The sequence below is a fragment of the Pelophylax lessonae genome (genome assembly GCF_965119305.1).
Source record: "Pelophylax lessonae genome assembly, chromosome: 7".
NCBI lineage: Eukaryota > Metazoa > Chordata > Amphibia > Anura > Ranidae > Pelophylax > Pelophylax lessonae.
In genome coordinates, this window is record NC_138774.1 from 253,930,166 (window position 1) to 253,955,424 (window position 25,259).

Consider the following 25,259-nt stretch of genomic DNA (forward strand, 5'->3'; position numbering starts at 1 on the left):
CTTCCGCAAAAAGTCGTATCAGCAGGGAGCAATGATAGTTTAAAAAAACTATTAGATGGGCACCTTAAAGACCACAACATACAGGGGTATACAATGTACGGTTAACACACACACACACATCATAGGTTGAGCTGGATGGACTGATGTCTTTTCAACCTCACAAACTATGTAACAGAAAACCACTATGTAACCTGTATACAGTGTGCAATGTGACCGGGGGGGGGGGGGTGGTTATCCTAAGCCTAAAAGTAATGGTCACAGGTGCTAAACCAAGTCACACTAACACAGAAATATAGGAAACTGCCATATACTGTATATAGGAAACTGCCATATACTGTATACAGTGTGCGATGTGACAAGGGATGTAGGGGTTAAATTTGCCAACTTACTTGTGTGGAAGTGTGCTGGTGCAGTAATCACAGTTTTGATCCTCTTCTCTTGATGAATCCAAAAAAGGATTTTGGGAGGAGAGAGAGAGAGGGTCATTTCTGTGCCTGTGTTTACATTACACAGGCACAAGTCAGTTTCTGATTGGGCAGGAACGATCAATGGGTCCAGGCCAAAAATCATTGGCCTGGACCTGATGACTGATCGGTTCTGAACCAAATCAGACCATCAGCTGGGCCGGGGGCTTGCGGGAGGGCGCCCCAGAGCGAGCGACGTTATATTACATCTCTTTGCCCAGCAGCGTCTGCCTGCCGCAGTGGAACTATGGCAGGCGGTCGTTAAGTGGGCAAATCTTTTCCACTCCAGAAGTGGCTAATGTATAGAATGAGTTATGAAAAACTCAAAGACCCCTTTCACACCTGTCCGTTCCACAGACGGACTCAGTTTTTCTCAGCGGGGAACGATCCACTGACCCCCGCTGAGCAGGCCGGTGACAGATCCGGAGATGGAGGTGTCAAATCCCTGCTGTCCTCTATGGGGGAATCGGATGAGAATGGACCGCCTGTCCGTTCTCATCCGATCCGCCAGACGGATTGAAAAATAGGATTTATATCCATCCGGATTTGACAGGCAGGATCGGATGGCAGCGCATATGTCTCCGCTGACATCCGCTGCCCCATAGAGATGCATGGGGCTTTCGTTCAGGTCCGCCTGAAAAATTGACAGGCGGATATGACCCAAGAACCACTTTAATTACTGCACTCTGCCATTACCTACAATTGCTTTTACTGTATGTTTCACATGTATAAAAGAAATTCAGTGGTAAAAGCAGTAGGCTGCCGTTACTAATGTAAAATGCTAGTTTATCAAAATAATTCTCCAGCTTTTAACAATCTGTAAATCTCTGTGGTCCTACTCAGACCTGACACACTGGATGCAGGCCTGCTCCAGATCTGTGGGTCAAACCACTGGACTTGCCAAGTCAACTTGACAGTTTGGTACCTACCATCAGAAAGAACCCGTCAATGTCAACCTAGCCATATAATCACAGGCACAACAATCACAAGAAAAAGCTCTATGCAAGGCAGTGAATGCCAGAGCTGAGTGTTTCTGGGTTGAGAGCTATAAAACAGTGAGTAGGAATGCCGCAGGTTGGAGGCACTTTGTCCAAGGCTTTTTTTAGGGTTGAAGCAGACAAGACATGGGACACACACAAAAAAAAAAAAAAAAAATACTCCAGATATCTTCATAAAAAGCCTGTCACTGCCAGGGAAATATAACATTGGAGGGGGTTTAAATTACACCTCAGACCAAGAACAAACAATATATTGCAGCTTAACAGGTCTCAGATGTTATGGATGCACTAGTCTTTCTTCAGGCTCCTCCACCTTCAATTTTACCCAGTGATCTTACCAGTAACACTTCCTGTCGTAGGGTGACACAATGTATATGTAAAAGGCAGTTTTGTCACCCTAGGATAGAGCTACAGAACATCAACCTCTGCTCTCCAGTGGCCAGAACATTATGACATAGAAATAATTTGATGATTGGGCCAGAATACCTATTTAGAGGATAAGTTTACCTTTAGTAAAGTTACACCCATATTTAAGGTGCATCAATACTGCCCCCCCCCCCCCAGGTGACCGTGGGCTGAGGATCTTCATTCAGAGTTCTGTGAATGGGAGAGCTACAAGTACCATCAGCCATTGCAGCTGACAGTTTGTAGTTATCAATGAACTACAAGAGAGCTGACGTGTACTCTTGGTAATTCATTGATCCTTCCTGTCACTCAGTAACTGCCTGCCAGCCTGAGAATGCATCTGTGAACTGCTGATGTGGGTGCAACGCTTTGGAGACTTCTAAATAAATGCATTTTTTTTTTTTTTTTTAACCGGCAAAAAAAGTAAAATAAAGTGAATCTTTTTTAAGGTGAACTTATCCTTTAAAGCACACAGGGCCTCTATGTTTATAACTTATGGCCAGAATACACGATAAGAAAATTGGCCGAAAAATTCCGTTTAGCGGACGATATTCTACTGGTTAATGCCTAGCCATCAATAAGCGATAGATATTGTGAACGGAAAATACCATTTGAAAAAAAAAAACAAAAAATTCTGTAGTCTCGTTTGCGAATGAACGATATTCTATACATTGGTGTTAAGGTCGTTCATTTGAAATCTGTAGATCATCATCACGCTGAACACTTTTGATGGTCAGCGGTCAACGGTCGGGCGATATTCAGCCCGTGTATGTTGGCAACATTTTCGACCAACGAACACTTTTTCATAAGTTGGTGGTCGAATGATCGGGCGATATTCTAATGGTGTATTCCGGCCATTACTGCATAAACAAAGCAAACAAAGACAACTGCAAGGCAAGTACCGTATATACTCGAGTATAAGCCGAGTTTTTCAGCACTTTTTTGTGCTGAAAACGTCCCCCTCGGCTTATACTCGAGTCAGGAAGAAAAAAAAAAAAAAAAAAAGTTCCTGGTCGCTCCGACGTGCTTAAGCTTTAAAAATGGCACCGCCCAGCGCATACATGTCATTGCGCATGCGCCGCCGCTCGGGAGAGGCCGGGAATAGCCGAAAGTATACGAGCGGCGGCGGCGCGTGCGCAATGGCGTGGCGGCGCCATTTTTAAAATGAAGGCGCCTCTGGAACAGGTAAGTGAAACAGCTGCACTACCTGCCATTCATTATGCAGGGCTGCGGCCATACTACAAGGGATGCAGTGCTGCGGGCATGGTCCACCTGTACCATGCCAGCCACCCTGCATTCTCCTGTACCATGCCAGCCGCCCTGCATTCTCCTGTACCATGCCCGCCGCCCTGCATTCTCACCCTAGGCTTATACTCGAGTCAATCTTTTTTCCCATCTTTTTGTGGTAAAAGTAGGGGCCTCGGCTTATACTCGAGTATATACGGTATGAATTCATTAGAGGGTAAGCAGAGGGTGACAAAAAGGATAACAGCATAAAAGGACACTTTAATGGGAAACAGGAATTGTGTTTGGTTTGTATTAAAAGTATTTTTTACAAATCAGGTTTAAACACAAGAAAAAGGACTAACCTTTTTAAAGATCAAATTATATATTTGTTGCTTTTTCGATTGTGGAGGGTGTCCAGTTTCCATCCCCAAAACAGAGCAGCAAATTGGAAACCTTTCAAAGTGCAGTGATATTGCCTCGGAAACAGTTAGTGAAGCCGGTGTGTATTACAGTAAAACCTGCGATTTCACATCACTACAGGACAATTTACAGTCTGTACAGGGGGCTTCATTTAGTATTTATTACAGGAACTTGTTTTAACACCATCAATTTACACAGCGCTTTACGTACATATTGTAAAATTTATTCTAGGAACAGTTTAGACAGGAACCAATTAACCCAACAGCCTTTCTATGGAGTGTGGGAGGAAACCAGAGTACCCAGAAGAAACCCATGAAGACACAGGGAGAACATACAAATTCCAGGTAGGTATTGCCATGGTTGGGATTCGAACCAACCACCCTAGTGCTGCTGGGAGGAAGTGCTAGCAACTGTGCTGCCCGCTTTTTCATTCTCAAGAGTAAAGAGACTTTCGATAAACCATACAGCACATGCATTTTATGGTGCCACTTAACTTAGCAATAATCAGTGTATTGTTGTGCCCACTCACATTCACTGCTCAGCCTTGCCAGGAGTACCTAAACTGCGGGCATGGAAGCTGACAGAGAAACCCTAGGACAGGTTTAACACACTCCAGAAACCTGCTTCTATAACTTCTCAAATTATACAGAGCGCGCTCTTTAATGAAGTCCAGATAAAGCCACACATAGTCGCCTACTATAGAACACACTGCTCTGCTACAAAGCAGGCCGAGCCCTCACAAGGAGGACAAGGCCTTCATAACTTTCGCGGGGCATACAGCTATCACTCGACTAGGAACTCTCGCAATACAGACCGAAACTCACTCCAGGCACTGTCCCCATTCTCCCGGCACTTTGTGACCGGGCAACTAGCCACTCAGTGCGAAGGATTATACCGGATTACACAGGAGCAACTCATTCTACTCACCATGATCGCCGCCAGCTGCAACAGGAAAGGGAGGAGATAACGAGGAGCGGAGTACTTCCGGGTAATGGACAGTTCCAAAATGCGGCGAGATAAGGGGAAGATGGGACAGCGTCTTGGTACAGTCTGAGTGTGGCCTTGGAGGGGCGGGATTCAGTGTTAGGGAATGGAGTTAGACGCACGGTTATATGTATGTAATAAATAAATGTACATCTAGTCTATCATGTATACTTATGAACAGCGTCGCAATTTTTCACTTCCACTATGGTAAAGTGACAAGTTCTCTTTCATGAGACATTCTAATGTTTCCCCTGTGCTTCACTGAATGTATGTAATACAAGGCAGCATAGGTGTGTGCAGCCTATTACAGACATCCCAACCTGCAAAAACTCATTTCAGGGAGGTGAGCCCCCCCCCCCCCCCCACGCCGCCGCACCCCCCCCCCCTTTCCAATTTAACACTACCAGATAATAATGAAATGAAATGTAATCAGTATACCTGGTCACTGGTGCTGGTCACTGGTGCTGGTACTGGTGCTCGTACTGGTACTGGCCTGGTCACTGGTGCTGGCCTGGTCACTGGTGCTGGTACTGGTCACTGATGCTGGTACTGGTCTCTGGTACTGGCCTGGTCACTGGTGCTGGTACTGGTCACTGGTACTGGCCTGGTCACTGGTGCTGGTACTGGTCACTGGTGCTGGTACTGGCCTGGTCGCTGGTACTGGTCACTGGTGCTGGTACTGGCCTGGTCACTGGTGCTGGTACTTGCCTGGTCACTGGTGCTGGTACTGGCCTGGTCACTGGTGCTGGTACTGGCCTGGTCACTGGTGCTGGTCACTGGTGCTGGTACTGGCATGGTCACTGGTGCCGGTACTGGTCACTGGTGCTGGTACTGGCCTGGTCACTGGTGCTGGTACTGGCCTGGTCACTGGTGCTGGTACTGGCCTGGTCATTGGTGCTGGTCACTGGTGCTAGTACTGGTCACTGGTGCTGGTACTGGCCTGGTCGCTGGTACTGGCCTGGTCACTGGTACTGGTGCTGGTACTGGCCTGGTCACTGGTGCTGGTACTGGCCTGGTCACTGGTGCTGGTACTGGCCTGGTCACTGGTGCTGGTACTGGCCTGGTCACTGGTACTGGCCTGGTCACTGGTGCTGGTACTGGCCTGGTCACTGGTGCCCCCCCCCCCCCCACGCCGCCGCACCCCCCCCCCCCCTTTCCAATTTAACACTACCAGATAATAATGAAATGAAATGTAATCAGTATACCTGGTCACTGGTGCTGGTACTGGTCACTGGTGCTGGTACTGGTCACTGGTGCTGGTCACTGGTGCTGGTACTGGTGCTCGTACTGGTACTGGCCTGGTCACTGGTGCTGGCCTGGTCACTGGTGCTGGTACTGGTCACTGGTGCTGGTACTGGTCACTGGTGCTGGTACTGGTCACTGATGCTGGTACTGGTCTCTGGTACTGGCCTGGTCACTGGTGCTGGTACTGGTCACTGGTACTGGCCTGGTCACTGGTGCTGGTACTGGCCTGGTCACTGGTGCTGGTACTGGTCACTGGTGCTGGTACTGGCCTCGTCACTGGTGCTGGTACTTACCTGGTCACTGGTGCTGGTACTGGCCTGGTCACTGGTGCTGGTACTGGTTTGGTCACTGGTGCTGGTACTGGTGCTGGTACTGGCCTGGTCACTGGTGCTGGTCACTGGTGCTGGTACTGGCATGGTCACTGGTGCCGGTACTGGTCACTGGTGCTGGTACTGGCCTGGTCACTGGTGCTGGTACTGGCCTGGTCACTGGTGCTGGTCACTGGTGCTAGTACTGGTCACTGGTGCTGGTACTGGCCTGGTCACTGGTGCTGGTACTGGTCTGGTCACTGGTACTGGTGCTGGTACTGGCCTGGTCACTGGTGCTGGTACTGGCCTGGTTACTGGTGCTGGTACTGGCCTGGTCACTGGTGCTGGTACTGGCCTGGTCACTGGTACTGGCCTGGTCACTGGTGCTGGTACTGGCCTGGTCACTGGTGCTGGTACTGGCCTGGTCACTGGTGCTGGTACTGGCCTGGTCACTGGTGCTGGTACTGGCGCTGGTCATAGGTGCTGGTCATTTGCTGGTACTGGTCTCAGGTGCTGGCTCTCTGGTGCTGCTCTCAGGTTAGGTCACTGTGTCTGTCACAGAGTGGGGTGTCACGATGATTGGCGCGCCAAAATGCCTCCTGGAGTATAAGATGTGGCTGTAGTAGAGAGCAAACTCCCACAGGCAGTGTGCATGACTCATATCACTCCGCCTGTGAGCCGGATCTACTTCGGCTCCGTGCAGGGCTGCAGGCTTGCTGACACACTCTTCTGCCTGCATCGATGAGTCATCTGACTCACACACAGAGCCGGGATATTGCCCTGAGCTCGCGGGTGTCCGTGAGCTCAGGGCGGAAAGCGGGAGTCTCCCGCGACTTGCGGGAGACTTGAGATGTCTGCTATTAAATTAGGGTGTGTACCCCAAAGCTCAAACACACGTGTTTGTGTGTGTCTACATATATATGACCCCTGCACATTAATCTCCCTGCCGGTGTAACGTTAGAAAACCATACCTCGTTAGATTTCCATACCCTCGTCACTTCCTGTCCGAAACAGCTGAGCAGCGTAGCAGTGCGCATGCTCAGAGCCCCGAAAACACCATTGAACAGCTGTGAAGTTGAGAAGTGCGCATGCTCGGAGGGTATGAAATTATTACGGAAGTGTGTATAATGTTATACTTGCGGCGGTTACATAAAAACAGTTCGGCTGCAACATCAATCATCTCCTCTGCTATCCCTGTCACTTCCCCGATGTCGGCTAATAAATATATAAGCGGTGGCGGGTGTATGAATTCGAAATGACGGAGATGTCGGCTCCATGATCCGCTTTTATATTTATTACCTGAGATCAGGGAAGTGACAGAGGAAGGAGCGGAGATGATTCATGTTGCAGAGGAGCTGTTTTAATGTAACCGCGGCAAGTGTAACTACCGTGAGAAAACCATACCCTCCGTAGGTGCACCGGAAGTGACAAGGGTATGGTTTTCTCACGGGTATGGTTTTTTCATGGAACACCGGCACATTGAAAGCAAGTGCCTAAAGACTTCTCTTATGGCATTTCCCATCTCCCTGCCAGCACAAAAAGTGATAATGTTAATGTACATGGGGTGATTTGGGTGTGCCCAGGCACACCCTGTGCACACGCCTATGCAATGCAGATCGCATTGCAGTACGTTCTTCTCCTGAGAACATGTCACTTTCCTGACAGACTCCATGGCAGCAAATGTACAGGTAGCTCTGCCTCCTTTCCTACCCCATAGGACACCACTCCCATAAATGTTTGCTCCGTGCCAGGAGCTGTGTTCCTTTTTTGGCCTCCTCCTACATTACCCTGCGGGATGCGTTACTGTGTCTGCGGCCTGGTGGAGTGTGGTGAGATGATCCTGACGTTGCTTTTTCTTGTGACAGTTCAGCAATCCCAGCTACTTACTGGGTGGACACGAGCAATAGATATGGTGCCTGGAAGAGCCATAAACCCTGAAAGATAGGTGGGCTGCACCTTTGGCCAAACATCCCAGCTACTAGCGGGAGGCCCTGATGCCCTGCCGCTGGACTCCTGGCGGTGGGGAGCATTTCTTGCCGTGTTCACAGGTCCTGTGGTAAAGTGTGTATATATATATATATATATATATATATATATATATATACAGTGCCTTGCGAAAGTATTCGGCCCTCTTGAACTTTTCGACCTTTTGCCACATTTTAGGCTTCAAACATAAAGATATAAAACTGTAATTTTTTTGTGAAGAATCAACAACAAGTGGGACACAATCATGAAGTGGAACGAAATGTATTGGATATTTCAAACTTTGTTAACAAATAAAAAACTGAAAATTGGGCGTGCAAAATTATTCAGCCCCTTTACTTTCAGTGCAGCAAACTCTCTCCAGAAGTTCAGTGAGGATCTCTGAATGATCCAATGTTGACCTAAATGACTAATGATGATAAATAGAATCCACCTGTGTATAATCAAGTCTCCGTATAAATGCACCTGCACTGTGATAGTCTCAGAGGTCCGTTTAAAGAGCAGAGAGCATCATGAAGAACAAGGAACACACCAGGCAGGTCCGAGATACTGTTGTGGAGAAGTTTAAAGCCGGATTTGGATACAAAAAGATTTCCCAAGCTTTAAACATCCCAAGGAGCACTGTGCAAGCGATAATATTGAAATGGAAGGAGTATCAGACCACTGCAAATCTACAAAGACCTGGCAGTCCCTCTAAACTTTCAGCTCATACAAGGAGAAGACTGATCAGAGATGCAGCCAAGAGGCCCATGATCACTCTGTATGAACTGCAGAGATCTACAGCTGAGGTGGGAGACTCTGTCCATAGGACAACAATCAGTCATATACTGCACAAATCTGGCCTTTATGGAAGAGTGGCAAGAAGAAAGCCATTTCTTAAAGATATCCATAAAAAATGTTGTTTAAAGTTTGCCACAAGCCCCCTTGGAGACACACCAAACATGTGGAAGAAGGTGCTCTGGTCAGATGAAACCAAAATCAAACTTTTTGGCAACAATGCAAAACGTTATGTTTGGCGTAAAAGCAAAACAGCTCATCACCCTGAACACACCATCCCCACTGTCAAACATGGTGGTGGCAGCATCATGGTTTGGGCCTGCTTTTCTTCAGCAGGGACAGGGAAGATGGTTAAAATTGATGGGAAGATGGATGGAGCCAAATACAGGACCATTCTGGAAGAAAACCTGATGTAGTCTGCAAAAGACCTGAGACTGGGACAGAGATTTGTCTTCCATCAAGACAATGATCCAAAACATAAAGCAAAATCTACAATGGAATGGTTCACAAATAAACATATCCAGGTGTTAGAATTCCCAAGTCAAAGTCCAGACCTGAATCCAATCGAGAATCTGTGAAAAGAACTGAAAACTGCTGCTCACAAACGCTCTCCATCCAACCTCACTGAGCTTGAGCTGTTTTGCAAGGAGGAATGGGCAAAAATTTCAGTCTCTCGATGTGCAAAACTGATAGAGACATACCCCAAGCGACTTACAGCTGTAATCGCAGCAAAAGGTGGCGCTACATAGTATTAACTTAAGGGGGCTGAATAATTTTTCAGGCCCAATTTTTCAGTTTTTTATTTGTTAAAAAAGTTTGAAATATCCAATAAATTTCGTTCCACTTCATGATTGTGTCCCACTTGTTGTTGATTCTTCACAAAAAATTACAGTTTTATATCTTTATGTTGGAAGCCTGAAATGTGGCAAAAGGTTGAAAAGTTCAAAGGGGCCGAATACTTTTGCAAGGCACTGTATATATATATATATATATATATATATATATTATTTTGTTCATGCAGTATGGCAGCCCAGGGCCGATCCTGGGCTGGTGTGCGGGGTGCACCGCACCCAGGCGCAGCGTGAGGGGGGGGGGGGGCGCACATAATCCTAAATCTCCCGCAAGTCGCGGGAGTCTCTCACACAGCGAGGCTGCAGTGAGAGAACGGAGCCGCTACATCCTTTGCAGTCCTGGCTTACAGGCAGAGTGATATCAAATGCACTCTGCCTGTGAGAAGAGGAGCCGTACAGACGAAGCAGTGGCTTTGCTCTCTACTACAGCCGCCTGCTTTCTCTGTACGGCTCCTCCTCTCACAAGTGGAGTGCATTTGATATCACTCCGTCTGTGAACCGGGACTATAGAGGAAATAGAGGCGCCATTCTCACAGTGACAGCCGCAGCCCCGCGGGATATCGCACAGGAGCCCAGCACCACAGAGCCCAGCACCACAGGGTCCGGCACCACAGGAACCAGCACCACAGAAACCAGTACCACAGAGCCCAGCACCACAGAGCCCAGCACAACAGAAACCAGCACCACAGAGCCCACACCACAGAGCTCAGCACCACAGAGCCCGGCACCACAGAAACCAGCACCACAGAGCCAGGCACCACAGAGCCCTGCACCACAGAGCCCAGCATACCACAGAGCCTGGCTCACCACAGAGCCCGGCTCACCACAGAGACCAGCACACCACAGAGACCAGCATATCATGGAAGCCTGCATACCACAGAGACCGGCACCACAGAGACCAGCATATAATTATGTACCCACACTGAGACCAGTATAACTGACAGCATTTCCCACCAACAGTACCCATCAGCAGTACTCACCATCAGTACCCATCAGCAGTAACCGCTAGCAGTACCCACCGTCCGTACCCGCCTGCAGTACCAGCCAGCAATATCCACCGTCAGTACCAGCCAGCAAAATCCAACATCAGTACCAGCCAGCAGTACCCGCCAACAGTACCCCCCGTCAGTACCTGCTAGCAGTACCCGCCAGCAGTAACCACCCGCAGTACCCGCCAGCAATACCCACTGTCAGTACCAGCCAGCAATATCCATCATCAGTACCTGCCAGCAGTAACCGCCTGCAGTACTCGCCAGCAATACCCATCGTCAATACCTGCCAGCTGTACCAGCCAGCAGTACCAGCTAGTAGAACCTGCCGGAAGTAACCACCAGCAGTACCAGACAGTACAATGAAAGTGCAAAATAAGTAAAAAAGGTATGTGCATTAGTGTGTATAAATTGTTGCAATGTGTTTTTTAATACCTAGCTGTGTTCTGGCATAATAAAATGTCATGTCCTTGATCATACATGTATGAAGAAGGACATGACATTTTCTGTCTGCTTAAGTCACATGTGTTAGGGGTGCACCCAGGGCCGGCGCTCCCGCTAGGCGAGCTAGGCGACCGCCTAGGGCGCACTGCTGCCTAGGGGCGCAGTCACGGGTGCTGTTCTCCCTCCCGCCCCCACCACGGATGCTGGCACCCTCGCGCAGCGCCCCCCCTCTCATGGATGCTGGCCACAGTCCACCTCGCGCTGCACCCCCCCCCATGTATGCTGGCTCCTTAGCGCTGCGCCCCCCCTCCTTCATGGATGCTGGCAACCTCGCGCTTCCTTTCCTCTCTCAGCGCCGGGGTTGGGGAGCTCCGCCCACCGCTACTTCCGGGTTTCTTCACATGGATGGAGCCGTGGGCGGCAAGGATCTGGCTTCCTCCGGAGGAGACCAGAGAACCGGAGGCTGAGCTGTGGGGAGGCGGCGGTGCTGTGGCTGCTGGTGGGGAAGGTAAGTGCATGGAGACCTGTGTGTGCTGCTGTGCCTAATATGGTACCTGACACCCTGGCCCTGCTACCCCCCCACCTGACACCCTGCTACCCCCCTCACCTGATTCACTGCCCCCCCACCTGACACCCTGCTACCCCCCTCACCTTATTCACTGCCCCCCCACCTGACCCCCTGCTACCCCCCTCACCTGACACACTGTCCCCCCACCTGACACCCTGCTACCCCCCTCACCTGATTCACTTCCCCCCCCACCTGACACCCTGCTACCCCCCTCACCTTATTCACTGCCCCCCCACCTGACCCCCTGCTACCCCCCTCACCTGACACACTGTCCCCCCACCTGACACCCTGCTACCCCCCTCACCTGATTCACTGCCCCCCCACCTGACACCCTACTACCCCCCTCACCTTATTCACTGCCCCCCCACCTGACCCCCTGCTACCCCATCACCTGACACACTGTCCCCCCACCTGACACCCTGCTACCCCCCTCACCTTATTCACTGCCCCCCCACCTGACCCCCTGCTACCCCCCTCACCTGACACACTGTCCCCCCACCTGACACCCTGCTACCCCCCTCACCCGATTCACTCCCCCCCACCTGACACCCTGCTACCCCCCTCACCTGACACACTGTCCCCCCACCTGACACCCTGCTACCCCCCTCACCTGACACACTGCTCCCCCCACCTGAAACACTACTACCCCCCTCACCTGACACACTGCCCCCCCACCTTAAACCCTGCTACCCCCCTCACCTGACACATTGTCCCCCCACCTGACACCCTGCTACCCCCCTCACCTGATTCACTGCCCCCCCCCCACCTGACACCCTGCTACCCCCCTCACCTTATTCACTGCCCCCCCACCTGACCCCCTGCTACCCCCCTCACCTGACACACTGTCCCCCCACCTGATTCACTGCCCCCCCCACCTGACACCCTGCTACCCTCACCTGACACACTGTCCCCCCACCTGACACCCTGCTACCCCCCTCACCTTATTCACTGCCCCCCCCCACCTGACCCCCTGCTACCCCCTCACCTGACACACTGTCCCCCCACCTGACACCCTGCTATCCCCTCACCTGATTCACTTCCCCCCCCACCTGACACCCTGCTACCCCCCTCACCTGACACACTGTCCCCCCACCTGACACCCTGCTACCCCCTCACCTGACACACTGTCCCCCCACCTTAAACCCTGCTACCCCCCTCCCCTGACACCCTGCTACCCCCCTTCACCTGACACACTGTCCCCCCCACCTGAAACACTGCTTCCCCCCTCAACTGACACCCTGCTACCCCCCACCCCCCACCTAACACACTGTCCCCCACACCTGAAACACTGCTACCCGCTCATTTGACACCCTGCTACCCCTCCCTCACCTGACACACTGTCCCCCTTACCTGAAACACTGCTACCTTTCTCACCTGACACCCTGCTACCCCCCCTCACCTGAAACTGTCCCCCTCCCTGACACACTGTTCTCCCCCCACCCGGACACACTGCTCTCCCCCCCTCCCTGACACAATGAGTGATGCAAGTATAGGGGGGAGTATGGAGAATGCAATGAGTGTGCTGGGAATATAGGAAAATAGGGACATTTTGAAGGTTTTTATATTTATTTATGGGGGGGGCAGGTAGCTGGTCTTGCCTAGGGCGCGGAATAGTCTAGCACCGGCCCTGGGTGCACCTAGCCCCCAGCACATAATTGTAAATATCCCAGCATGTTCAGTGTTTCTGACTCCTACCACCATGACCTCTTCAAATCACTGAAGTGTTCATAGTGGTTAGGTTAGAGTGTTCCTTTAACCACTTTACCACCGGAGGATTTTGCTGTCTTACGTCCAGGCCACTTTTTGCGATTCGGCGCTGTGCAACTTTAACTGACAATTGCGCGGTCGTGCAACGCCGTACCCAAACGAAATTTACGTCCTTTTTGTTACCATAAATAGAGCTTTCTTTTGGTGGTATTTGATCACCTGTGCGATTTTTACTTTTTGCACTATAAACAAAAAAAGAGCGACAATTTTGAAAAAATAACAATATTTTTAACATTTTTTTATATGAAATTCCTCCCAAAAAATATGTAAAAATCTAATTTTTTTTAAATCTTTGGCCAATTTGTTTTCTGCTACCTATGTTTGGTAAAAAAAATCACAATAAGCATATTTTGATTGGTTTGCGCAAAAGTTATTGCGTTTACTAACTAAGGGAAAGATTTCTGTCATTTTTGGTGTTTTTTTTTTAACGAGCAATGGCGGCGATTTGCGATTTTTTTTTTGCGGGACTGCGACATTGCGGCAGACAGATCGGACCCTTGACTGACATTTTTGACACTTTTGGGGGTACCAGTGACATTACTGCAGTAATCAGTGCTATATACTGTATATGCACTGTTACTGTAAAAATGACACTGGCAGGGAAGGGGTTAATTTTATTGGAGAGGGAGGGGTTAATGTATGCCTGGTGCTTACTAACGTGTGTGGGGGGAGGTGACTGAGTGAGCCAGGGACAGATCGGATGTTCAGCTAAGCTGAACACTCCGATCTGTCACTCCCTGTCACTTAGGAGATCCGCCCGCTCTGTTTACACAGGCAGGCGGATCTCCGAACTAGATTCCCCAACGATCCTCCCCTGGCCCGACTCCCGCTGTGAATTAAAACAGCGGGAGCGCGCCTCCGGCGGCGCGCGAGCGCCGCCTACAAGGGGAGGAGTCCAGCGACGTAGGTCTATGTCGCTGGACGATAACGAGCCACTGTGCCGCAGTAGCAGCACAGTGGCCAGAGGTAAAGTGGTTAACCACTTAAGCCCCGGAGGATTTGGCTGCTAAACGACCAGGGGGTATTTTGCGATTTGGCACTGCGTGATTTTAACGGACAATTGCGCGGTCGTGCGACACTGTACCTAAACAAATTTGACGTCCTTTTTTTCCCACAAACAGAGCTTTCTTTTGGTGGTATTTGATCACCTGTGCGCTTTTTACTTTTTGCGCTATAAACAAAAAAAGAGCGTAAATTTTGCAAAAATAACAATATTTTTCACATTTTTTTATATGAAATTCCCCAAAAAAAATGTAAAAATCAAAATTTTTTAACATTTTCAGCCATATGTTTGGTAAAAAAAATCGCAAAAAGCGTATTTTTATTGGTTTGCGCAAAAGTTATCGCGTTTACTAACAAAGGGAAAGATTTCTGTCATTTTTGTTGTTTTTTTTTTAACGTGTAATGGCGGCGATCTGCGATTTTTTTTGCGATACTGTGACATTGGGGCGGACAGATCGGACCCTTGACTGACATTTTTGACACTTTTGGGGTTACCAGTGACATTTCTACAGTAATCAGTGCTATAAATATGCACTGTTACTGTAAAAATACACTGGTAGCAAAGGGGTTAACTTTATTTGAGAGGGAGGGGCTGTGTGTGTCCCTAGGGGCGTGATTCTTACTGTGATTGGCTGTGACTTGAGGTGTAAGAACACTGATCAACGGTTCTACATAGTAGAACCATGTGATCAGTGTTTTTACACCGAGGAGAATGACAGGTGGCTTGTTTACACAAGCCGCCTGACTTTCTCCCTCTCCCCCGACGATCGCCGAGTGACCAGCGGACATCGGGTCCGCCGGTCACACGCGCGGGGGGGTCCGTGACCGCGCTGGAGCGAGAGCGCGTCACCGGCGGCGCGCGCTCGCTCCCAAGAGCCTCACAGGCTAGTGACGTTAATTAACGTCACTTTGCCTGTGAGGGGCTGACTGCCGCAGTAAATCTACTGACGGCAGTCGGCAAGTGGTTAATATCTCTCAAAAGAAGTAAACCTCTGTATACTGATTCCATTTCATTTCATCATCCTTTAGTTGTGTTAAATTGGTGGGGGGCTGCATCGTGGAGTGCCACCTCCTTGAAATGAGTTTGTGCAGGTTGGGATGTCTGCATTTAGCAGTGCGCTGTCTCCCTGAGGCCTGGGGTGTGAGATTTGGCGGCACTTGCGCTCTTCGCTCTTGGGCTCAGGAAGGGTTCAAGGTGTATGACTGCAGCGATCTGCGCCTATGCACAATGGTCATGTCAGCAGGAACAGCTGGGGTTTTCCAGCATGTAGTGAGAGGATAAGGCAAGTCTCACAATACTTGTGCTGCAGCCAGCAGAGTGAGCAATGTGTGAGCCCACTGAAGGAAGCAGCGTTTGCTCCATTTTGTGTTGTGCACGCTTGTTTCCTGTTAATTACAAATAAATGCAGGGTGCTGATTTTGAGGACGGTAGCTGTGCTGCAGATGAGCCTGGGGGGATGTTTGGACTGCTTTTGTTTGTTACATAAAGTTGTAACAGCTACCCTCTTCAAAATCAGCACTCTGCATTTATTTGTAATTAACAGGAAACAAGCAAGCACAACACAAAATGGAGCAAACGCTGTTTCCTTTAGTGGGCTCACACATTGCCCACTCTTCTGGCTGCAGCAAAAGTATTGTGAGACTTGCCTTATCCTCTCACTACGCGGCTCTGGAAAACCCCAGCCGCTCCTGCTGACATGCCCATTGTGTGTAGGCGCCGATCACTGCAGTCATACACCTTGAAGCCTTCCCGAGCCCAAGAGCAAAGAGCACACGCGCTGCCAAATCTCAGATCCCCGACCACAGAGAGGCAGTGTGCTGCTAAATGTAAGTGCGCCCCCCCTCACGTGGCACCTGAGCGCGGTGCACCCTGAGCACCCGCCTAGGATCAGCCCTGTGTTAGGACCATCATCAGGACTGATCCTGGGTGGGTGCCAGGGCTGCCATCAGGGGGGTAAAGCCCATACACTTGTAAGGGGCCCGAGCCTCTGGACGGGCCCCGCGAGGATGGCAAAAGGGGGTGGATGCAGCTGTGCTCCGTGACTGCCCTGGCTTTGAGTGTGAGTCGGAAACTTCTGCGTCTCTGTGTCATTGAGCTCAAATCGGGCTCTTTGCTGCCACCTCTGGCTACTGCCTGCATTTGCACTCCTCGTCAGTGCTGCCTTTACTGTATCCTGGACTGCAGCTCCTCTCTGTGTCACAGTCACATGGGTGAAACAAGAGCTGGGGATGGGACGACCACCTTACAAGTAAGGGCTATGTACAACTGAAGGGGGGGGGGGTGGCTGTGTACATGTGTGTAGCGGAGTAGCCGTACGATCCACGATATCTCCACTGGTAGTCAGGCAGAGCATACAATAATCCTGGTAGCGTATAATATTAACAACCCTATAATAACCAGCAGACACATGGCTTGAAGGTCAACACTAGACTGCCTTGTTTATTGAAAAAACACAGGGATTACACTCAGCCAAAACCCCTCCCTCTTCGAGACATTCCACACACAAAACTGAACATCCCATAATACCTTACTCTGCCAGACAAACAATAGGACAATATCCAGTGCCTGTGTTTGCCACACGGGGTCTCCACAGAGGGACAGCAGGGGTTTCCAATACACATTCATGAGCCAGCAGCTAACACAATACAAAATCCTACAGGTACTGCTCGGGTTACGTTTACACATACAATGCACACATAATACAGTTGTACAATCATTCCTGACAGAATACTCTGTAAGTGGCGATGTTTGCCACAATGCTCCCCCCAGAACCAAGCCGGCATACACAGTCTGATCCATAACGGATCGGCTTGGGGATGTCCGGGGAATACTCACAGATCATTTTTCCAGTTCAGTTTGTCGAGATAACCGTCAGCATTGCCATTCTGTTTTCCGGGGCGGTAGTGAATAGTAAAGTCATAAGGTTGTACCACCAAACTCCAGTGCAACAACCGGGCTCAATACTGTTCTTAATCCAAACATTGAAGCGTCTGGACCTCAGAAGGCCAGTAGGTCTCCAGGATATTGGCCGGGGATCTGGACTGGCAGGATCGCTGAGGGCAACTGGCCTAGATCGTTCCCCAGTAAGATGTCGGTGGGGAGCTCCCGTATCAACCCCACATCAATCAGACCTGACCCGGCACCCCAATTCAAGTGGACCCTCGCAGTGGGTAGTCGGTGTACTGCTCCCCCTGCCATCCGTACCACTGCTGAGCCTCCGGTTTGGGCGGCATCTGGAACCAGGTGTCGCTTGACCAAGGTGAGAGTGGCTCCCGTGTCTCGGAGACCTTGAGCGGGCATTCCATTTAACTGGACCGATTGTAGATGATGCTGTTGGTTCTCCGTGGCGGCTTGCACCGGGTTAGCTTCATGAAGGGTACCCCATTGCTCCTCTGTGTGTTTGAACCTGGGTACAACTGGGGAAACCTCTGTGGGATAGTAGGGGACCGTTGTCCGTGCTGAAGGGGGTGACCCTGGTCGGATCCATGCAGCTTGGTTCCTGCTATGGGTACAGTCTCGTCGATAGTGCCCAAACTGCTTGCACCTGTGGCACTGTACCCCACTGCGGGACGGGTATCTGGGTGTCTGGTGTTTGGAGGAGTTTTGCCCCGTCTGTGGTAGTAGTGGTCCTGTGGTGCGAGCCTGCTGCTGGGTAACAACCGAATAAGCTTCGTGGATGGTAGATTGGGGAACAAAAGCTGAAGTCAGCTCCCCCAGGTCGTTGCCCAAAATAACATCTGCGGGTAAATCCTGCATCATGCCCACCTCCACATTCCCTGACCCAGCTCCCCAATTCAGGTGTACTTTCGCAGTGGGAACTTTGAAAATGGCTCCCCCAGCTACTCGCACAGCTACAGAATCCCCAGTGAGTTGTCTGGATGCAATAAGGTGATTCCGGACCAATGTGATGGTAGCCCCAGAGTCACGTAACCCTTCTAGTTGTCTCCCCTCCAGGTGAACAGCTTGCCGATGGTTTTGTCGATTGTCCGATGCCGCTTGGATGGGGTTAACCTCGTGTAGGGTGCCCAGGGGTTCCTCCATTTGGAGTGCTGTGGGGGGTTGTAATGCAGCGGCTGCTTGGTAACAGTGTACAGCGGCTCGAGGTGCTGGTGCGTAGCCCTGATTCGGCCAGGGCTGACGAGGCCGATTTCGGGGACAGTCTTTCTGTATGTGCCCCATTTGGTTGCAGAGATGGCACCGGGTATGGGCTCCTGGTTGGTACCTGGGGTACTGACTGTTACCTCCTCCTGAACGTGGGCGTGCTGGTTCGGTAACTGCTGGTCGGTGATAGGGTTGCTGGGCAACTACCCTAGGCGGTGGTCGTTGTTCCCGTCTAGTGTCTTGGTGCTCATCTGCTAATTTAGCAGCCTCTGGAAGGGTGCAAGGTTTACGGTCCCTTATCCAGAGCTGCATTTCTTGAGGTAGTCTCCGGAAAAACTGCTCCAACAATAATAATTGCAAAACATCCTCTCGTGAAGTGGCTTGTGTTGCATCTAACCATCCGGTGGCCGCCCTGTGCAACCGATGGGCAAACTCAGTGTGGGAATCTTGGTCCTGCTTTTTAAGATCCCGGAATTGGAGTCGGTATGCCTCGGAGGTGATGGCATACCTGGTCAAAATCGCCTGCTTAACTTTCTGGTAGTCCCGGATGTCGGCATTAGGGACTGCCCGATACGCATCGGCCGCCCGGCCAGACAATTTCCCAGCCAATATCTGTACCTGATCCTCTGGGTCAATGTTATGTAACTGGCACAGCCTCTCGAAGTCTTGCAAATACCCATCTATTTCTCCCTCCGTGTCCGTGAAGTTTTTAAATGCCTGGTACGGTATTTTGGGTTTACCTTGCGGCATGCTGAGTGGAGTTGGGTGTACTTGGAGAGGTTGTGGCTGGGGCCCCCTTATGGCCATGATGTATTCATGTACGTCCGCAGCGACCCGTTCATGGGTTTCCATTGATGGGGTACTTGGATACAACGCTATCCTGCTGAGAAATTCCAGTTCAAATTCCCGGTCTGTTTCTGGCCTTGCATCCATGGCTGCTCTGTCTTCTTCCATGAGTTCTTTGATCAGTGTCGCCTTGTTCTTGTTGCTGGCTATCTTGCCTCTTGCCTCCAGCAATGCTTTCAATGTCTGCCGCTTTAGCCGTGTATAATCCGTTCCCATTCACCAGCCTTTCGTGTAGTTTTACATACTGCCGAACTCCGGTTTCATCTGAATGGTTTCTTTTCTCTTTGTTCGCATGAATACTGCCGAACGCTGCTTCGCTGTGTGGATAAAGATCCCGTCGCTTGCCACCAATTGTAGCGGAGTAGCCGTACGATCCACGATATCTCCACTGGTAGTCAGGCAGAGCATACAATAATCCTGGTAGCGTATAATATTAACAACCCTATAATAACCAGCAGACACATGGCTTGAAGGTCAACACTAGACTGCCTTGTTTATTGAAAAAACACAGGGATTACACTCAGCCAAAACCCCTCCCTCTTCGAGACATTCCACACACAAAACTGAACATCCCATAATACCTTACTCTGCCAGACAAACAATAGGACAATATCCAGTGCCTGTGTTTGCCACACGGGGTCTCCACAGAGGGACAGCAGGGGTTTCCAATACACATTCATGAGCCAGCAGCTAACACAATACAAAATCCTACAGGTACTGCTCGGGTTACGTTTACACATACAATGCACACATAATACAGTTGTACAATCATTCCTGACAGAATACTCTGTAAGTGGCGATGTTTGCCACAATGTGTGTCTCTGTATGTACGTGTGTGTGTGTGTGTGTGTGTGTCTGTGTGTACACATATCTGTGTGTGTCTGTGTGTGTACATGTCTGTGTGTGTACATGGGGGTGGGTGGGTGTCTGTGAGTATGTGTGTTTGCATGACTGTGTGTTCATGTCTGTGAGTGTACATGTTTGTGTGTGTATATACAGTATCTGTGAGTGTACATGTGTGTGTACATGTGACTGTGCGTACATGCCTGTGTGTGTACATGTCTGTGAGTGTACATGTGTGTGTACACATGACTGTGTGTGCATGTGCGTACATGTCTGTGTGTGTGCAGGGCAGCCATCAGAAATTGTGGGGCCCCTTACACAGCTTTAGGCCTGGGCCCCCCCCCACCGGCCTGACCACCAACATCCAGCAGGGCCTGCCCATAGGCCATCCCACCAAATCCACCCACTAGCCATAACAGTGAGTCCTTCAGTGAACATTTTTATTTTAACACTTACAACTAGTGTTGAGCGAACACGGACTAAATTATTCGTGTTCGTACCGAATAATTGGATTTTTGTTACCCGAACACGGACCCGAAAACTTTACTGTATGTTCGGGTAAAAATCTGTGTTCGGTCATTTTATTTCCGGGTTTTGTATGTATTGGCGCGCTTTTAATGGTGGGCTTTCAACAGCCAATCAACAAGCGTTTAACTGGTGTGCCTTTAGCCATCCCAGCCATGCCTACAAATGTATTAGTAGCTGTGATTGGCCATCTGAAGCATGTAACCAAGTCTTTATAAGTTCGAGACAGAGCGCCGCTGCGTCATTATGCTGTAGTTCAGGGACAGAGCACACATCATACGTGCTGGCTGCTGATTAGGGACAGACAGGCAAAAATCATTTGTGTCCGAATAGAATTGAGGGACAGGTCGGAGTGTTTTAGGCAGGGTGAGTTGTTAGGGCATTTTAGGGCGAGGCTGCTGATTTTTAGGGTCAGTGTTCTACAATCGATTTTGCTGTGTGGGGGTTGCAGTGCCGGCAGTGACCGATCTTATCGATCCCTTTAGGGCGAGGCTGGAGATAGGCAGGGTCAGTGTTCTACAATCGATTTTGCTGTGTGTGGGGGGGGGGGGTTTGCACTGCCGGCAGTGACCGATCTTATCGATCCTTTTAGGGAGAGTCTGGAGAAAGGCAGGTGTCAGTGGTCCACATCGATTTTGCTGTGTGTGGGGTGGTGTGAACACAATCTTTTTGCCTGCTGAGGAGGAGGGAGAAAAAAGTATTTTTTATCAGACAATCACTTGTGTGCAGCGTTTTTCATTCAGTGCTGCTGTGCTGACTGTGATAATACACTGCCGTGTGCACATGTGCTATTATTGAGTGATTTCAAAAGTTTTACACTTTTTTCTATTCCACTATTCAATATACACCCTTGGGTTAAAAAAATTAAATTGTGGCATAGTCTGTACTAATCTAGTTAAAAATTACAAACTTAAAAGGGGAATTTTCTTTTTTTTTTTCTCCCCATAGCCTGCAGCAGAGCTGACTGATATAAGACACTGCTGTTCACATGTGCTATTGATAAATCACCAATTTCATATCATATTTTCTATTCCGCTATTCAATCTACACCTTTGGGTAAAACAATTAAATTGCAGGATAGTCTGTGTCGGTACGTGTGAGATACACCTTTCCAATTTTTGGGGCGCATCTCATACTGCCGAGGATTTGAGGGTGCTGCCTGTTCCGAACTCCTCCTACTCCTCATCCTGCCTTTGGGGGGGGTACAAAAAATAGTAATTTGGGCCTAGTCTGGGTCTCTACGTGTGAGATACATACACCTTTTGATATCATATTTTCTATTCCGCTATTCAATCTACACCTTTGGGTAAAAACAATTAAATTGCAGGATAGTCTGTGTCGGTACGTGTGAGATACACCTTTCCAATTTTTGGGGCGCATCTCATACTGCCGAGGATTTGAGGGTGCTGCCTGTTCCGAACTCCTCCTACTCCTCATCCTGCCTTTGGGGGGTGTAAAGTTTGGGGGTTCTAGCTCCACCGGATTGAGTGCACAACCGTTTAAAACATAAACAAAAAGGCTTTATTTCAGCAAACTTAAACAGGCTTCCAGCAGTGCATAAATCAAACACAAAATAAAGTCCGCTTTTCTTCAGCACAAAGGAATAAAGCAAGAAAAAAGGCACATACGGTTTTGTGGATGGGTCTTCACCCCAAGGTTTGTAACAGTCCTTACTAGACCTCTCAGCAGCTTCCAGCAAACTTGCAGCTCCTTCATACAGGTGCAACCACCAAACTACTCCTCCCCCACACTCACCTATTGCTGCTTCCTGTCTCTTAAGGACTGCTTCTCATGGGTCTTAACCCTGTGTGTGCTGGAATCCCTTATGGTCAGGGGTGGGGGCTCTTTCCCACCCGAATATCACTACAGAGCCCCCCAAATTCCGGGTCCCAAATATCTCTCTATTCAACCCAGAAAGAACTGCGATTCAGTCCTCCTGATTTTTGCTATTTCCAGGAATTTCTCACCCGTCTTGGGTGACCCCCTGAACATTTCCCAACTTTCCTTAAAGAGACCACAACCCAAACACAGGAGATATATAGCGACTGTCCAGGACCCAACCTTGGCGTCCTGTACATATCCCCCCCCTCTGCCTCAACGCGGAGGTGTTGGAGGCACCACTCGACAGCATACAGTGGACTCGGGAGAGGGCATCGGCATTCTGATGCTGTCTCCCGGGTCTGTGTTCTACCACAAAATTAAACTCCTGGAGAGAAAGGAACCACCTTGTCACCCTGGCATTGGTGTACTTGTTCTGTCTCATCCAGGTCAATGGGGCATGGTCTGACACCAGGCAAAACCTCCTACCTAGGAGAAAATACCGTAGGGAGTCCAAAGCCCACTTGATGGCAAGACACTCCCGCTCCACCACAGCGTAGTTTCTCTCTGCTGTCGTTAGCTTCCTACTCAGAAAAACCACGGGGTGTTCTTCCCCATTGACCACTTGAGAGAGGACCGCTCCTAATCCTTCGCTTGAAGCATCTGTCTGCACTACAAAATCCTTGGAGAAATCGGGAGCTACGAGCACCGGATGTTGGCATAATGCCGCCTTAAGCTTCTGAAAAGCTTCTTCGGCATTCGCGCTCCACTTTATCATCACTGACTTTCTACCTTTGGTCAAGTCAGTCAATGGTGCAGCAATGGTGGCAAAGTTGGGGACAAACCTCCGGTAGTAGCCAACTATGCCCAAAAATGCTCTGACCTGCTTTTTGGTTAGGGGACGGGGCCAGCCCTGTATGGCTTCTACCTTATTCATTTGGGGTTTAACCAGCCCTCTACCCACAATGTACCCTAGGTACTTGGCTTCCTCCATCCCAATTGCACATTTCTCTGGATTGATGGTGAACCCTGCTCTTCTCAAGGAGTCTACGACTGCCTGAACCCGGGGAAGATGGGACTCCCAATCAGTGCTGAAGACGACTATGTCATCCAGGTAGACGGAAGCATATCTTTGATGTGGACGTAAAGTTTTATCCATGGCCCGTTGGAATGTGGCAGGGGCAGAGTGCAGACCAAATGGCATCCTTTTGTACTGGAAGTGGCCTTCCGGGGTGGAGAAGGCTGTTTTCTCCCTGGCCTCCTTGGTTAGGGGAATCTGCCAGTACCCTTTTGTGAGGTCAAGCGTGGTGATATACCTGGCTGGACCCAACCTCTCAATTAACTCGTCTATCCGGGGCATAGGATATGCATCGAACTTGGAGATTTCATTAAGCTTTCTGAAGTCATTGCAGAAGCGAAGAGTGCCGTTGGGTTTAGGCACCAACACAATTGGACTCGACCACTCGCTCTGCGACTCTTCAATGACATCAAGCTCAAGCATTCTTTTTACCTCCTCAGACACTGCCACCCTATGAGCTTCTGGGATACGATACGGCTTTAACCGGATTTTTTCATTGGGCTCGGTTACAATGTCATGCTCGATGACATTGGTGAGACCAGGTAACCCTGAAAACATGTCCCTATTTCTTTGCAGAAATTCTTTTGCCTGTTGGGTTTGGGGCCTAGACAGGGTAGCAGCAACCTGCACCAGGTCAATCCCTGCAGGGTCCCCTGACTGGACACCTATCACTGCAGACACCTGTTCTCTGTCTCTCCAGGGTTTCAACAAATTTATGTGGTAGATCTGGTATGGCTTTCTTCTCCCAGGCTGGTGTACCTTGTAGTTCACTTCCCCCATTTTTTCCACTATCTCAAACGGACCTTGCCACTTGGCCAAGAACTTGCTCTCCACCGTTGGTATTAGGACGGCCACCCGGTCTCCTATTTGAAATTGTCTGATTTTAGCCGACCGGTTGTACACCCTTCTTTGGGCATCTTGAGCCTTCTGCAGATGCTCCCTCACCAACGGCATTACCTTAGCCACTCTCTCTCGCATTTGGGAGATATGCTCTACCACAGTTTTGTGTGGGGAAGACTCACTTTCCCATGTCTCCTTTACTAGATCTAGCAACCCCCGGGGCCTTCGCCCATACACTAACTCAAACGGTGAGAAACCCGTTGATGCTTGTGGAACCTCCCGGATGGCAAACAACAGGGCAGGGAGTAACATATCCCAATCCTTCCCATCTTTCTGGACCACTCTTTTTAACATGCATTTTAAAGTTTTATTGAACCTCTCGACTAGGCCATCAGTCTGCGGGTGATAGACGGACGTCTGCAACTGCTTAATCTGGAACAGTTTGCACAAGTCCGCCATCACTTTGGACATAAAAGGGGTGCCCTGGTCCGTCAATATTTCTTTGGGGAACCCCGTTCGGGAAAACATTTGAAATAGTTCCCTGGCAATGGCCTTAGAGGAAGTTTTCCTTAAAGGGACTGCTTCTGGATATCTAGTGGCATAGTCTAGGATGACTAGTATATATTGGTACCCCCTTGCTGACTTCACCAGGGGTCCTACGAGATCCATTGCAATTCGTTCAAATGGTACCTCGATAATTGGCAAGGGTACCAGGGGGTTTCTGTAATGGGACACCGGGGCAGTTAACTGGCAAGTCGGACAGGACGCACAATAC